The sequence below is a fragment of the Dasypus novemcinctus genome, chromosome 2, assembly GCF_030445035.2.
Source record: "Dasypus novemcinctus isolate mDasNov1 chromosome 2, mDasNov1.1.hap2, whole genome shotgun sequence".
In the NCBI taxonomy this organism is placed as follows: domain Eukaryota; kingdom Metazoa; phylum Chordata; class Mammalia; order Cingulata; family Dasypodidae; genus Dasypus; species Dasypus novemcinctus.
The window spans coordinates 138,003,285-138,020,427 of NC_080674.1; the positions used below are offsets into that span (position 1 = coordinate 138,003,285).

Consider the following 17,143-nt stretch of genomic DNA (forward strand, 5'->3'; position numbering starts at 1 on the left):
AAAGGAATGACTATACCCAACAGCATGGCTCTCAGGCTAAGGATTCAGGATGAGAAAGATTCGACAAGATCATTGCACAGGTTCTTGATTCAGAAGCAGAATTAGCTGAGAAGAGACAGTCTTTGCAGTGTTGTCAAAGACAAAATTAAAGCTGCAGTCCATGAATCTGTCAATTCAGAGCCTTCACCAACATTCTGTTCATTTGAAATCAACATTTAAGAAAAATTAGCTTTCTTTTGGTAATTGTATATTTCCTGTTATGTTTCCAGAGTTGATGCCAAAATTCTGGCAGATAAAATATCTTTACATATGACTAAATACTTGGCACATTGGCATATTTTAAAAAGTAAACAGGAAGAATTAATCAGGATTATTTTCATTTTTTGCTTTTAGGAAAAAAAACTAACACCAAATTTTACAGAACCTTTTTAACATTTCTCAAAAAGAAATGAGAAGCACATTACATTAGCATTCATGTTCCTTCCACTTTTAAAGCTTGTCAGACATTGAAGTTTAACATTTTTAAACAGTTGATAAGTAAAACTGAGTCATAGCACTATAATCAAGTTAATTACCTAACTCCCTCTTGATGTCAGAGGGGTTTCTCTTGCTGCAATTATCTTCACTTGAAGTGGAGTTAGTAAGTGGGGATGGAAATGTGCAGCTCTTTGTTCTCCCTGATTAACAAGTACTGTTTCCTACCCCTAAGAAACGCAGTAAACTCTCAAGGCCAGTCAAATTTCTAGTCCATGTATATCACCATTAGTGAGGTCTCTGACCTCGAACTAGTCAAAATGCATCAAATGACCTACAGGCATTCAAGGAAAGAGCCTCTACCCCCAACCACTCTTTCAGTGACCAACAAGATCAACTGAAATGACAAAGCCAGCCCTTAGCCTAAGACATCATCAAAGGAGCTAGAAGGGCAAACAGAAATTAATAACAGTTTTTTCTCTTCCTCCTTCCCTTCCTATCCCTCCCTTCCTCTTTCTCCATCTGTACTAATTTCCTATGGCTGCTATAACAAATTACTACAAACATATTGGGTTAAAATAATACAAATGTTCTGGGGGTCAGAGGTCCAAAAAGGATCTCACTGGGCTAAAATCAGGAATTGGCAAGACCGCTTCCTTCTGGAGGCCAATACGGGAGAATCTGTTTCTTTGCTTTTTTCTAGTTTCTCGAGGTTTACTGCATTCCTTGGCTTCTGCCTTCTTCCATCTCCAAATCAGCAACCTCAATAATTAGACCTTTGCTTCTTTTTTTTTTTTCAGCTCTATAGATTTTATTGTCATATCACAGTTCTCACTTAATCAAACAGTTATCATTCAAATCCCACCCAGAAGCAAGGACAAAGGCAAAAGGGCAAAAAGGTGGAAACAATTCACATGATACTATACTTGGATAAACTTTTACACTTACACCTCCATGTTGATTATTTATTAACATTGAAGTAGAATAAGGCTCTTCTAGGGAGAAAAAAAGGAAAAAAAATAGCTTTAATCAAGTAAGGAAGAAGAATGGACTATATAATTGGCAAATGATATCCAGTACCTACTACATGAGGCTGGTAAGAAAATCTCAACAAATTAATGTAAATTTTCCAATCGCCCTTTACTTACAGAGCAGTTAAAAATGATTTAGAAATTAAATCTATTTTGCATATTAAAAATACACTTCAAATTTACCAATGGATCCAATGACCTTTGCTTCTAACATCACATCTTCTCTCATTGACACTGACTCCTCTGCCTCCCTTCTTCCACATTTAAGAATCCTTGTGATTACACTGGGACCATGCAGGTAATCCAGGATAATCTCCCTATTTTAAGGTCAGCTGATAAGCAACCTTGATTCTATCTGCTACCTTCATTCCCCTTTCCCATATAACCTATCACAGGTTCCAATAATTAGGACGTGGACATCTTTGGGAGGGCAACCTGCCTACTCCACAATCTTTCTCTCTCTTAATCCATATTAAGGCAAAGGTACTTTTTTAAGGTCAGAAATAAATCTAAGGTGATGAAAATATTCTGGAATTAGATAGTCATGATAGTTGCATAATCTTGTGAATATGCTAAAAAAAAAAACATTGAATCATATACTTTAAAAAGATTAATTTTATGGTATACCAAAAAAGTCTAAGTTAACTATATGGGCTCTGTCCACCTTGCTTTTCTATTTTGCTTTACATACATGCAAGCAGGATCTATCACTTACAACCGCTCCTTTCCCAACTTCATCCATGCAAATTCCTTCTAAGTGGAAACAAGGTTAATGAATCCAGAAGTATCTATTTCTAGAGAAATTAAAGAAGAGACAGATAATCAATGGAATAGGGTATGTTGGAGCTTCAGGGGAATTTTAACTAACTGAAGATTTCAGCTCTGAGACCAATCTCAGTCACGCTCCAGCAGATCTTCTCAGTGGGCGCTATATAACTTGAAATCATCTTCAAATAAATAAGGTATGAACTTGGAAATGTTCTGGGAAGGTATATGGAGAAGTCTGAATGGTACATGGTGGTAGATGTACTGAAGGAGGAAATGGAAACCATTAGATATCAATCACAGTTTCATCCCAAAATAAACAAATTGAAGGCCTATGAAACCAAGGAGAATCTCAGATAGGTTTTCATGACACTAAATCAAGCAGGAGATAAAAAGAGAGTAGAGGTCTAAGAGTCCTTAATATGAGCTCACAGGTTCAAATCACATAATCAACCAGTAAGATTTATTCTATTAGAAAACAGACCCTCAGTAGAGACAGGAATATTGATCCAGGGAACCAGGGAGCAGATATAACTATTATGTAGATCAGAGGTTTGGAAAACTCTTTATGCCTCAATCTGTGGGGATGTTTGGAGCAAGCTCTCCCAGCTTCTCTTCTGATTAGGCATCAACTTGGTTAGAAGGAAGAAGATAGTAGAAATATACAGTGAGTGTGAGGTTGGAGAGAAGGTACAATATTACAGTCAGTACTGAAAACTGAACTCTTTGGGCTGCCATTCATAAGAGGGAACACTACAATAAAACTAAGTGGTTAGCCTGGCTGCCAGCTTCATCTGACTACTCACCTTAGGGGAAATTCAAAACTTATGTTCAGGAAATGATATTTCTATCTATTAAAACTACTTTTCTTCACTCTGTGAAGCTCCTTTATTCTCCAGAAAAGATCATAACATTTATCAATCCTCTCACACTGCTGTTAGGAAAGACAAGTCTGAGATGAACTTTTTTTGTTGTTTCTTAGAACCTGCATTGCATTTAAAAGAATATGATGCTGGAGGAGAGGTGTAAGAATTCACAATGAACTCACTGAGTTATTTACTGCAGAACTTTTCTTTCACTCTCACCAAGGGAAACACATTTATTATGTTTTCTTCCTCTGTGCATTTACATTTCTGAGAAGCCTCCAGAAATGGAAGGAAGTGGGGGAATCAGTATACTTACTCTGCAACCAGGGAGACTCTTCATTTGTGAAAAGCTTATAATGCCAAAGGGATAGTTAAATCAAATACATTTCTTGACTAGAGATTATATTTGTCTAACTTGAGTTTTCAGACTGTGATCGATCCATTCCCATATTGCTCATACAACTTGATGGAGTTTATATTTCAAAGTCTCTGAAACTGTAGGTTACAAATTTTCTTATTTTAGATGGTATGGGAAAACACTTCGATGTTTTTGAGGTGAAAATTACCCATCAAAGAAGTGGAGTTTAGTAGGTAGGCCAGAACAAATTTTATCTTAGCGTCATAGTTGAAAAAAAAGAAGAAAAACAAAAACCAAAAGATTCAATGAATATATCTGACTAATTTGGAACTTCCAATTTGTTTCATTCCAGTCTCTCATGGGTCTAAAGAAATGTTAAGGGAGTGGAGGTGGCTCAAGCCATTGAGTGTCTCCCTCCCACATGGGAGGTCCTGGGCTGGGTTTGGTTCCTGGTGCTTCCTAAAAAGGTAAAAAAAGAAGATGAGCACAATGAGAAAACAATGAGCACAAACAATAGGGGGAGAGGGGAGCAGTGGGAATAAATAAACAGAATAAATCTTAAAAAAAAAAAAAAAGAAAAAAAGAAATGTTAAGACAGCTAAACCTAAATTATCAATATTTATACCATCTGAGTCACACCTTATCCACAACAAATTTTGAGATCCCAAATGCTTCTGTGTGCACTTTCTGCTCTAGTCTCCCTAAATTACATACACATCCACACAGTATCAATTGGTTAGTCTTTATGAAAAGTAATAAAGCTTAATGCAATAAAATTCTGTTGTGGGACCCCTTACTGTCCCACAGATTTGAAGGACAACATAAAATACATAAGTAAATTCTTTTCCAAGCTTAAGGAATTGGATTCCATTGCAATTAGCCTAAACTACAAACTATCAGGAAAAGTATATAAATAATCTTTTCCTCAAAGAGGTTACTTAAACAGGGTTTTTCAATTTCAGGACAATTGACATTTGGGGCCAAGTAATTCTGTTTTGGAGCACTGTCTTGTGCATTGTAGGATGCTTAACAGCATCCCTGGTCCCTACCACTAGATGTACATAGCTCTGCCCCTCAACTTGTGACAGCTAAAATTGTCTTCAGACATTGGCAGATAACCCTGGGTTGAGAAACACTAATCTAAAGTAATCCAAATATATGTTCAGCTCTAGTGCTCCTCTTCTGTTGTCAACACGAATAATTGGAAGTACGTTCTGTTACAGGTTATTTAAAATATAGACATTCATGCAAAGTGGGTTCCTAGAATTTTATGAAACAATAATCCTTACCCAATGCCAATTCTGTGGGGCAAACATCTTCTAGACTGATGACCAAATTCTTTGGCCCACAAATTGTTCAGTCATTCCCTTCCTCAGACAAACCTACCTTTTCCATCATGTCAAGTAGGCAAGCTGACTTGTTACCTTTCTCTCTTTGCTGCCATTTTGAAGCAGGCTAGATAGGAAATCAATAGATGGAGAACCTGTCAAGAAGTCCACGTGTCCTTCAGTACCCCCAAGATGGCTGCTGGAAGACCCTCATGAGAAATCCCATTTGGAACGAGATTTTCTCTAGAAGCCAGGAGAAGCCCTGGATATTCCCCAAGAACTTTATAACTGGGACCTCCTGGGGGACTGATGGGTGGGTTAATCAATCAAAACAGCAAACAGCTAGGACTCCTCCTGTGTCCTTAGCAAAGGGGTGGAATAATTAATGGTTTAAAAGACAAGCGGGGGGACAGGCTTGGCCCAATGGATAGGGCGTCCGCCTACCACATGGGAGGTTCAAGGTTCAAACCCCGGGCCTCCTTGACCCGTGTGGAGCTGGCCCATGTGCAGTGCTGATGCGCACAAGCAATGCCGTGCCATGCACGGGCGTCCCCTGCATAGGGGAGCCCCACGCGCAAGGAGTGTGCCCCGTCAAGGAAAGCCACCCAGCGCGAAAGAAAGTGCAGCCTGCCCAAGAAAGGTGCTGCACACACGGAGAGCTGACACAACAAGATGATGCAACAAAAAGAAACACAGATTCCTGTGCTGCTGATAAGGACAGAAGCAGTCACAGATGAACACACAGCGAATGGACACGGAAGAGCAGACAACTGGGGGTGGGGGAAGGGAGAGAAATAAATAAAAATAAAGAAAAGACAATCGGGAAAGCTAACTGGCCCTGGCCCTGTGCCTGTCCATGTCCTATTCTGGCCTTCTTCACCCCCGCCTGGATCAACACACAAGTAAACCTGGGAATTTATCATTTATAACATGAATTATATCCTGTAAATCAGCCTTCTTTATCACTTTTCAGCCCTTTCCTCTCTACCTGGGACCTATGATCTGTTATTTTCTCCCATTTCTCTTCCCTCCCTACCTTAATAAATTACTGGCCTGATCAACTTGGCTTGCTCTTGAAATTCATTTCTTGCAGCTTAGTCAAGAACCTAAACAAAATCCAGTAACACTTTTAAAAACCTGGGTACCCCTTGTAAATTGAATCTGGTGTTTCTTTGGCCAACACTGCCCTACTTGCCCAGTTTTGTGAGCTTACCAGTTCCTGTCAATTGAGTACTATGCATATTTTCTCAGGAGATGCTTTTTCCAGTAAAATTACTCTTTGATATATATGTTGCTGTTCAGAGTTTATTTTGGTTGGTTTGGAGACTTCTTAAAATCACCTGTCTTTTTTCAGCCCTGACATAGATTTATTCCTAAATTGCAAAAAGATGTTTTAAATTGTCCCAAGGCTCCCTGAACCATTTTTCTTTTTATGTTGTTAACTATTTCTTTCTCTTTTTTTTTTTTTATCAAATACCTGCAATTTATGCTAGTACTTTTTTCTGAATTTGAATTACCCTATGATGTATTTCCTATATTATCTCTTTCACCAGCATGGTGAACTTAATTTTGCATGTTTATATTGTATCAAAATCATCTCTGGGAATCAGCAAATCACCAAGAACCTGGACTCCCTGAGTTCAGGGAAAACAAGTAGTTAAAATAGGCAGCAGACTTGGCCCAGTGGTTAGGGCATCCATCTACCACATGGGAGGTCCGCAGTTCAAACCCCGGGCCTCCTTGACCCGTGTGGAACTGGCCCATGCACAGTGCTGATGCGCGCAAGGAGTGCCCTGCCACGCAGGGGTGTCCCCCATGTAGGGGAACCCCACGCGCAAGGAGTGCGCCCCGTAAGGAGAGCCGCCCAGCGCGAAATAAAGTGCAGCCTGCCCAGGAATGGTACCGCACACACAGAGAACTGACACAACAAGATGACGCAACAAAAAAGAAACACAGATTCCTGTGCCACTGACAACAACAGAACCTGACAAAGAAGAACACGCAGCAAATAGACACAGAGGACAACCGGGGTGGGGGGGGGAAGGGGGGGGAAGGGGGGAAAGGGAGAGAAATAAATAAATAAATAAATCTTTTTTTAAAAAGGTAGTTAAAATATGACAAGGAAGAAGAAAAGGAAGAACTGAGGCTCAGAAATATGGCATCCACCCGCTCACCTGGAGGTCAGGGGGCTGGAGGCTGGGCCTTGGCCTCTGCACATGCCACTCTGGCTGCTGTATCCTTTCTTCCCCTCATTTTCCCTTTACAGTTTCCACTCATGACCATTTTAATCAAGTCTCACCTGTACACAAAGGAAGGCCAGGACAAGGGGTGCTCATAGCTCCTACTCTGAGTCTATAGGACTGGCCCTATGAACACTGGCCCAGCTCGCTCAGAATAGTTCCTGAGCCTATTTTCATTCCATCCCCAGCTCCAATTCCAAAAAAGGGCTTTTATTTGTGGACTTGCAAATAGCCTCTTTACCCTATAGAGAAACTTACTCACTACAAACCTGGTGACTCTGAAGCTAAATCTTTTGCCACCTCACATGCTGTTTAGCTTTGCCAATGGAAGGCCCTAAAGAGACACTGCAGGAGGAAAGGGCTTCTCTTCTGAGCCCCCACGTGCTTTCCTTCCTTCTAGCTCCTGCAGCACCCAGCTGGCATGCAGGACCCCAGCAGCACTTACCTCCAGCAGGTTTCCTGGCACCCATGCAGGCAGCTTTCCAGCAAGTTCCGTGGGTACCCAGCTGACTAACCGGCAAGTTCAGGAGCATCCCTTACAAGTGTCTTCCCATTGAATCCTGTGAACACGCCAGCCTGATTCCCTGTAAATAAAACACCATTCCCTTTGCCAGGCTGGTGGTTTCCTGGCAAATCCCACTGGTAACTCAGTCAACTTACCAGAAAATTCAACAGAAGTGCGTCTCTGCCGGAAGCTGGCCAGTGATCTTCTTCAGTATCCTAGCAGGCTATCTCCTGCTTGCCAACCTCAACTTGTGGCACCTTAGGGGATTTCTTTGCCATCCAGTAGGTACAGCCGTACCCTCCCTGATGAGTTCTGAATAACAGCCAAAGGCAGAGGAGAAGGGGATCTCCCAAATTTGTTTCTTCCTTGGGCACTCTGGCTCAGCCCTAGGGGTAATGGCTATTCCTTATATCTGATATTCTTATTTATTTTTTATTTTTTTAAAGATTTATTTATTTAATTCCCCCCCCCCCCCCCCCCGGTTGTCTGTTCTTGGTGTCTATTTGCTGCATCTTGTTTCTTTGTCCGCTTCTGTTGTCGTCAGCAGCATTGGAAGTGTGGGCGGCGCCATTCCTGGGCAGGCTGCTCTTTCTTTTCACGCTGGGCGGCTTTCCTCACGGGCGCACTCCTTGCGCGTGGGGCTCCCCCACGCGGGGGACACCCTTGCATGGCACGGCACTCCTTGCGCGCATCAGCGCTGCGCATGGCCAGCTCCACACGGGTCAAGGAGGCCCGGGGTTTGAACCGCGGACCTCCCATATGGTAGACGGACGCCCTAACCACTGGGCCAAAATCCGTTTCCCCTTATTTATTTTTTAAATTCTCTCAACCCCTTAGAAGTTAACCCCCCATTATTCCCATTATTATCTCCTGTTACTAGTCGATAATTCTTTATTTTAAACTTTCCCTGTTCTAATTACTGTGTGGTCTCTGTTTTGCATTACCAGACCCTGTGTAATGCAAACCCTATCCTCATTTTGGCTGTGTAAGAACTCTGCCATCTCGTTCTTTCACTTTCAAAAGTATGTTGGAAGTGAAACAGCAGGATCCTCTCTGGTCTCACATCCTCCTTCACACACCACGATATGGAGATGCATCCTTAATAAAACTTACATCACAAATTTATACTGTAAACTTCATATCAATGATAATTTGTTGAACTTGATAGCTGTACTTAATGTGGATACGTAAGTGAATATCCTTGTTCTTAGGACAAGTACATAGAAGCATTAAGTGTTCAAGAAGCATGACCTACACAGCCTACTCTGGAATATTAAGAAAACAGATGGATAGAATGATAAGACAAATGTGTCAAAATGTTAAAAGTTGGTGGACCCCAGTATCTGGGTGGAAATTTGTTGGCTTTCTCTGTATGGGTTTCGTATTCTTTTTGCAATTGTCCCATAAGTTTGAATTATTTCAAAATTAAAAGTGTATTTGAAAAAAAAAAAAAAAGCATGTTGGCAATTTAGGCCAGGATAAACCAATAATTTCCACATCCTCTTCAGCAACTCCAAAAGGCGGTCACATGCTTACGTTGAACTGCTATAGCTGTGTGGCCAGTCAGCACTCCACCTGAAAAAGACAGTCATCTTCAGGGAAAAAAAGGGATCCCTTGGCATAATGAAAACATTGAGTGCTTACAATATCACATAAATTCAGAGCAAAAAAGGTAGTGTTACTTGTTAGGATGATTTGGTTACGAGTGCTAGAAACCCAACTTATATTAAAGTAGGCAATAAAAAGGAATTTATTAGAAGGAGATAGGCTTATGTCAAAGAATTAAAAGAAGACCTGCACAACTCTAAGGATCTCAGGGATTGGAAATGGAGACTTGAAAACACCAAAATGCTCTCTTTTTTGCTCTCTTTCTTTCTCAATTCATCTCTAACCTGTGTTGATCTCTGTTAACACCGACTTTTTCCATACCAAACAGACTTCTGCCCCACGGTAGGAAGAAAGGCCGGGGGTGGGTGTTTGGTGAATTGGTTTTGGTTTACTCTCTTGTCGGGAAAGGAGAGGCCATTCCAGGACCTCGCTCGGGAATTTGGCTAATTATTAAATAAGCTTATTCCTAACCACACTCCACTGAAGCCTTTGTTAAATGGACTGTATTAGTCAGCGTTCTCTAGGGAAACAGAACCAATAGGAGAGATCTGTAAATATTATGAGATTTTATAAAATTGTGTCATGTGACCATGGGGGTGCATAAGTCCAAATTCCTTAGCACAGGCTGCAAGCCAGGAACTTCAGTGAAGGTCCTCGATGAATTCCCCAGGAGAAGTTGGCTGGCTGAAGTAGAGATGAAAGTTCTCTCTTCAGACTGCTGAAATCATACTTCTTTTAAGGCCTTCAACTGATTAAATGAGACATCTGTCATTGCTAAAGACAATCTCCTCGGTTGATAGTAGATATAATCAGCCATAGACGCCATGAGCTTACCAATGATTTAAGTCCACACAACGTTCTCACAGTAACAACCAGGCCAGCACTGGTTTGACCAAACTCCGGGCACCATTACCTGGCCAAGTTGACACATGAGCCTAACCATCACATGGACTCAGGCAAAACTCTATCACCTGACTTCCATAATTCCCTAGTTTGACAAGTGTCCTTGAGAAATCCTAAATGTCTTGATTACCTATGGAATATCATTCCACTTCATTTAATTGATGATGTGTTATTGATACCATTTCAGGATCAGTGTAAATTCAGGTACAACATCTAATAACCTTAGAATTTCTGGATGTTCCCTTTCCTGAATGCAGCCATCCCAGGAAAAGCAGCCCCTGGTACCTCGGGAAAGCCTTGAGAGAAGATTTATGATACACACCTGTAGCCATATTGCAGTCCTTCTTCAAAGGGACCCAGCCTACCCTTGAGCTGAAAGGTTCCAGGTCTATGAATAAGTAGCAGGGTGACTTAAGCTGGATTTCTGTCCCAGAAAACCTAGAGTATTTTTTTCCTAAAAATATCAAGCAGTACCTTTGTTAGGCTCCAAAGGTGGGCCTCTGGGGATAACCAGAGATGAAGGAAAAAAAAAACTTTAACACAAGAGTTAGGCAGAATTTACATTTATTATGTCTGAGACAGGAGCCAAGGTCAGTCTAAAGCAATTCAGACCCAACTCCCCGCACTGCAGTTTTACTCTTGCTTAAATACCTAAGTTACTACTTAGCATTTGCTTTGATTATGTCTTAGCTTTTATGCATATGGATGAACATACAAAGCTAGTTATATAATTGTATGATTTGTATGTTCAAGAAATCACACTTGCACATACATTGCATGATCAAAAAAGCAGGGGATAATTTCACTCCTGGGTGGGAATTTTACTACGTTAATTAAGCAAAAAAGTAAGGACAGCAAGATGCTTCTTCTGTGCAGGTCTCACCAACTGGTTGAAGCTGGTTTACACACTTCATTACTTCAACAGGATATCTCGACCTCAAGAAACAGATTTTGGCACCAAGAGAGGGTTACATCTCATTACCTTCTAATTTACATACAATTATTTCCTTTGTGTCCTAGCAACAGGGAGAGAAACAAGTTACTTTCAGGTATTTGGTCATCCTTCATCCTTCACCTTGATAGGCTTCCATTTATTTCATTTATAAGACTCCATATTAAATTGCCAGTAACATATAGATCCATATTTGTCTCTAATCACCATGTACTCCCTGGGCAGTTTGGAATTATGCCACTTTCTCCCTGATGGTTAAGCACCACAACATGGCCTCTGTCCCTCCAAGATCCTACTATTCTCACTGAGATTAGGGAACCCATTATATTGCATCATTCCCCAGCATGCTGTCCAGCCTAAGAAGAATAGCTCTTGAAGGATGCTCTTGAAGGATGATGGTGACCCATTCATCAATGCATTGCTTAAAGCCTTGGTTTAATGGTTCTCAAAATGTGGTCCTGGACCTGCAGCATCACAGTTATCTGGAACTTACTAGAAATGAAAATTCTTAGGCTCTATCCCAGACCTACTAAATCAGAAATTCTGGGGACAGAGCCCAGCAACCTATGTTTTATTAAGCTTCTCCAGGTGATTCTGGTGCACACTAAAGTTTAAGAACCACTGCCTTAGTCAAAGCTGTATCCAGATCCTCTGAACGAGAAATTGTTGAGCAGGTTCATGGAATAGATCCAATTATGGACAACTGTTGAGTCCAGACTTTAATTGGTCACTCCTGGGTACTTGAGTCAACACATCAAGTCCCAAATTCCATGTCAATATTTTACCCTGTCCAAGTCTTATATTTTATCCTCACGTTGGAAGACAATTCTCCATGGGTCTCTTGTCTTTCCAAAAGTCTTTTTAAGGATGTTTGTATAGCAAGGAGCCTTGGAAGATAGAGATAGTGTCAATCTCTCAAGAAAAGGGCAGGAAGGTTTACTTGCAGCCCTTAATAAAAGATTCAGTTTCTCTAAGCATAAGGCTCCTCAACTGTGACACAAACTCATCATACGTGCAGAATCTACCTTGGCCCTCTGCATTGTTCCTGTGGGTCATAAGGGACAAGAGGAATTGATGCACTATAATGCTCATGCTGCTTGCTATGCTGCAAACAAGGAAGTCCTTTGTCTCTCATCAAGGAGTCTCACTTCTTCCAGCAGTCATGAAACTATGGCAGTATAAGCTATTAGCTTGCAAATAGGATAAAATCTCAGACTCTACACAGTTCTTGACACCTCATTGGTCTAGAAATTGCTCCCATATATGATCATACAGCTCCTGCAGATACAGATTGGCAAGATGTGTAACTCTTGCTATATAAGCTACCTCCTCCCAGATCTTATCTTATATCTCTCCTAAAATTATGATCATAAACGCAGAGGTAATAAGAAGTGATAGGCGGTGGCGGACTTGGCCCAGTGGTTAGGGCGTCCATCTACCACATGGGAGGTCTGCGGTTCAAACCCTGGGCCTCCTGGACCCATATGGAGCTGGCCCATGCACAGTGCTGATGCGCGCAAGGAGTGCCCTGCCACGCAGAGGTGTCCCCCATGTAGGGTAGCCCCACGCGCAAGGAGTGCACCCCATAAGGAGAGCTGCCAGAGTGAAAGAAAGTGCAGCCTGCCCAGGAATGGTGCCGCCCACACGGAGAGCTGGCACAACAAGATGATGCAACAAAAAAGAAACACAGATTCCTGTACAGCTGACAACAACAGAAGCGGACAAAAAAAAAAGAAGACGCAGCAAATAGACACAGAGAACAGATAACCAGGGGTGGGGGGAGGAGAGAGAAATAAATAAATAAATAAATCATTAAAAAAAAGAAGTGATAGGGATGGTTTCCAGGGAAATAAATATCATCTTAAGAGGCAACTGCCCAGGTGTAGCCCTTGGAGGACTTCTAGGGAAAATATAGTTGATTTCCTCAAGCAGGGAAGCAGGGCTGCATCCACCAGCAAGGGAGTTTCAAAGAAATCTACAGGTCCCAAGTTGTCAGATTTGTCCACATTTGCTCAAATATCTCCATCTCATGCCTTGGCATCCCACTGCTTCCCCCACTGTCTTTACTTTAGACTAAGAGACCTAAAGGGGATAAGTATTTTAAGGAATTCTTACAATCAGACCCAAGGCTTGGTTCTCAATGATGTCTGTCCTGTGACTACATGTAAATGAGGCTCTTTCGAGATGCCATGGAAGCCTTCTGGTTCTTCTTGCCTATTCTTAATAATATGTTTAATTTCTATTTTCCTGGTTTTCTTTATGAGCACTCTCTAGGGCCGTAAGGAGAGGCTAAGTAGTTCTACAGTCTTTGAAATCCTTAATATTGATCTATCAAGCTACATGGCCCAGCCATTTGGTCTCTCAATGCATCACCCTCTGCCTTCACTTCATTTCAGGTTGCCAATGTAAAAATATAAGTGATTATGGTATCACCATGAATACCCTCTACCCAGGCAGAGACAGAAAGGTTATTCCTCTGCCTCTCCAATATATGACAAATCTAATCCAAGAATCCCATTTGAAGGGTCTCCTTCTTAAGGTCACTCTCAGTACCAGTTATTATAGTAGTCAGGGTCCCAATAGGAAACAGCTAGCATACACAGATTGATAAAACTCAAGGAAGGCAAATCTCCAAATAAGTGGTCGAGGTATAGGGAATAAAGAATTGCAGGAACCCTTGCTAACAGCATCAGAACTTTTGTCAACCCTAGTCAAAAGATATGAGGGGAGGGAGAAGTTACCAGAATCCAAAAGAATAGAATAATGTAGACTAGGCCTCCTTGAGAGGGGCAAGGATCTTAGTTGAGGGACACAGCCCTTGTACGAAAGAAGCCAGGAAAATATCCTAACCTCACTCTCCTCCTCTAATCTCCAATTGGGAGGTTGGCCATACCCTATTAGAAACCAGAGGGCATGAGAACACTGTCGAAGTAATCATACAGATAAGCCTCCTGGGACAGAGTAGGAGGTCAATCCACAGGAACAAACAGAAGACATCTAGCACATAAATATCCTAACTGGCCTCCTTGCTCCTAATCTTTCTCCACTCTCATCAATCCATACTTTACAGCCATCAGAATTAGCCTTCAAAATAAAATTCACTTCCTATCACTACCTTGCTTAAAATCCTATAGCTCTTCCCATTACAGTGTCAGTAAAGGGATGCTATCCTTCCCAAATTGAAAGCATGTTAAAGAGAGATGAAGTCATTTTAGCTGCTGTGTAAGAAACCAATCATAGAAAGGTAGCATAGTGAGAACTTCTACAAAGTCAGCTTGCTTGATCAGCTGACATAGATCCAAAGGGGTAATGGTCATGAAATGTGGGCCAAGGAGAAACATCTTAATCATGTACACAGGTAACTATTTAGTAATACTACATCCGTCTTCAAACAAGCATTTCAGATTACCTTGCACTATTGTACTCGGAACCAGAATACAATCAAGCAATCTCTAAATTTAAAAAATGATTTACTATTTCAACATGTTTACTCCATACAAATGTACAAATCCAAACAGTGCATAACCCTTGGTAGCAAGCAAATGGAGTCTTCTAATATCTTTTCCTCTCAGTCCCACAAGCCATAGGAAGCTATTCAGTAGACCCGTTAAATACCTTATGTACCTGCATGTGTGCCAGTCTGGGTAGAGAAACTCTTAGCCCTTTATACCAGGATAGTTCTAATCATGCGATGCCCTTGGACTCCTCTAAGGTCGTGGTGTCCCATACTGCAGCAGAAAGTTCTATTGCTGAATATCCAACACAGATCAGGGGATATTGGTCAAAACCACTGGGCCAATGCTGAGGGATATTTGGTGCCTCCACATAGTAGGCATTTCCCAGAAGTCTGGGAAGAAGATCAGAGACATTAAATATGGTTTTCCATTTGCTCTGGACAGGGCAAAACAAACCTTGAACTCTTTGATCTCTCTGTGAAAGTTCTACAATCCTTACCACTATTCAGAGACTTAAAGCTCAGAAAGATGTAGGACCACAGGTGCCCTTTGGATACTTGAGTAGAAATTTCCTGACAGGCTTTCCAAGCCTGGAGTTTCTTCCAGAGAGACAGATATACCTTTTTCTGACTTGATTACAGTCCAGTCTAAGAATTTGGGAAGAATATAATGCCATTCTTGAAGTTTAAGTGGTCAAAATTATATGCAGGACTTCAAGACCAAGTCAGCTTGGCCTAGCTCTTCATTCTCTACTCACTAAATCATGCATTTAGTGGGCTGATAGACAAACACCTACTGAGAGCTCCTTTAAATGCAATGAGGGATATGGAGGATAATGCACAGCCTCAATTTAAATGGTAAAATTTAAACATATGCGCACAAGACCATGTATGAGTAAGTACCAAATGATGAGTGCAGATATTGCTGTTGATTCCTCCAATAGAGAGATCACCACAAATGGAGCAGTCAAGGAAGATTCTATTAGGAAAAAAATAAAATAATTCAAGCTCAGCTTGGAAAGGTAATTAACAAATGCATATAGAGGGAAAACAAAGTAAATAAGCAAGGTAAGGAAGAATACTACTGCATGAAGGCAATTGCCGGACCTGCTGCAGAGGGTCCTAATATGGAAGTAATGGGAGACAGTGCTGGAAATGTGTGTTGGAACCAGACTGAGGAAATTGCTGAATGTCAATTCAGACTTAGTCTTCTAAGTAACAGAGGTTCTTAATGTTCTTGAGCAAAAGAATAAAGAAATTGTAATATCTGTGAGTTGGAAATGCCTTTAAAGATCAAAATAGTGCTCTAGGAAGGTTAATATGGAAATGCTGGCTGGCTCCATTAGAAAACAGAGCCTGGAGGCAGGGAGGTAAGGGACAAGCGCTAAGGGCTTAAACAAATGTGCGACTCCAGAAGTCAAAAGGAGGCCAGTGTGAGCGGTAATCGGAAGTAAGAATTGACAAGCTCTGGTGATTGATCATGAGACACAAGGAAGATGAGGGAATCTAAAAAACTACAAAGTTTCAACCCTGGGTGAGCACAACAATGATAGAACTCACCGTCAGACAAGTGTATGTTAGGGATGTGAGGGTAGATGACCATGACAGTTATATTAAGGTCATTTGAGGAGAGCAAGATATCTAAGTGAATTTCCACACGACAGGTGGAGTTTTATGACTGGAATTCAGGAGAGTTCAAAGCTAGGCATGTGGATTTGGAAGCCATTTGTGTAGAGAAGGATTCTGCCAATATTGAAACTATGGTCTAAGAACAGTCTCTGGCTTCTAAGAAACCACCGATATTGTGGCTTTTTCATGGGGACCCACAAGAAAATCATCCCTTGTTTTTGCTATCCAAGAGAGAGAAGAGCAGGCAAAGTATATTCCACATTTAGCACTTTTCCTTAGAAATCACAATAAGGATAATAAAATCATAATGTAAAATGTAGAACAAAAAGGCCTTATTCTTATTTATCTTTGCTTTTCTGGTACCTTGCACATAGAAGGTGGCCCACAAAATACTTGCCAATTAAATTAAAATGAAATCAAAGTTTTAAGGTAATTTATATAACTAAAATAGGCATTGTGAAGTGTTTACAATGCTCACTTTTTATCCTGGGTACCTTTTGTTGAGAAAAGAATAAAAAGCCCAAAGAAGTTGGAAGAAATTGATTGTATTTTCTTCCAAAAGGAATGAAAAAGGTAAAAATTCTTCTTTATGTACCTTAATTGATTATTAGTAACAATTTTTGGAACCAGAAAATCAATCATCAATCTTGAATTATTATTGTCATCCTTAATCTTCAAAGGTGATACTCAGAGCTGTGCCACAGAATTGAGCATCTGGTTATATATTCTTTTTCTTCATCTTCTAGATCATAGAATCAAAATTATAGACATGGAAAAACATTAGCATTTATCCATTTACAATGGTAAAACCTCAGAATGCTAATAGTTGTTCCACATCTCCAAGTTTATCTCCTACATCTTATCCCAACTCCAAATTCATATTCTTGAAACCCACATCCTTTGATTGTTTGAAACGCTCCACACGTGTGGGCCTAACAAACAAGACTTTAAATACCAAAAACAAAAATAAAACAACCTCTAGCTCTCCAAAACAGGGACTAGGAAGCTTTTTTTGTTCATGTTGTTTAAA

The 17,143-nt window shown here is 40.8% G+C and overlaps 1 long non-coding RNA gene across 1 annotated transcript; it reads right to left on the reverse strand.

Moving 5' to 3' along the window:
* Positions 1-1,021: 1,021 nt before the first annotated feature.
* On the reverse strand, positions 1,022-8,018 carry LOC139436974 (uncharacterized). The gene is made up of 3 exons (XR_011646493.1): positions 7,508-8,018; positions 6,997-7,121; positions 1,022-3,953 (listed from the first exon to the last, which is right to left on the reverse strand). It is a non-coding gene; the product is annotated as an uncharacterized lncRNA (long non-coding RNA).
* Positions 8,019-17,143: the final 9,125 nt, after the last annotated feature.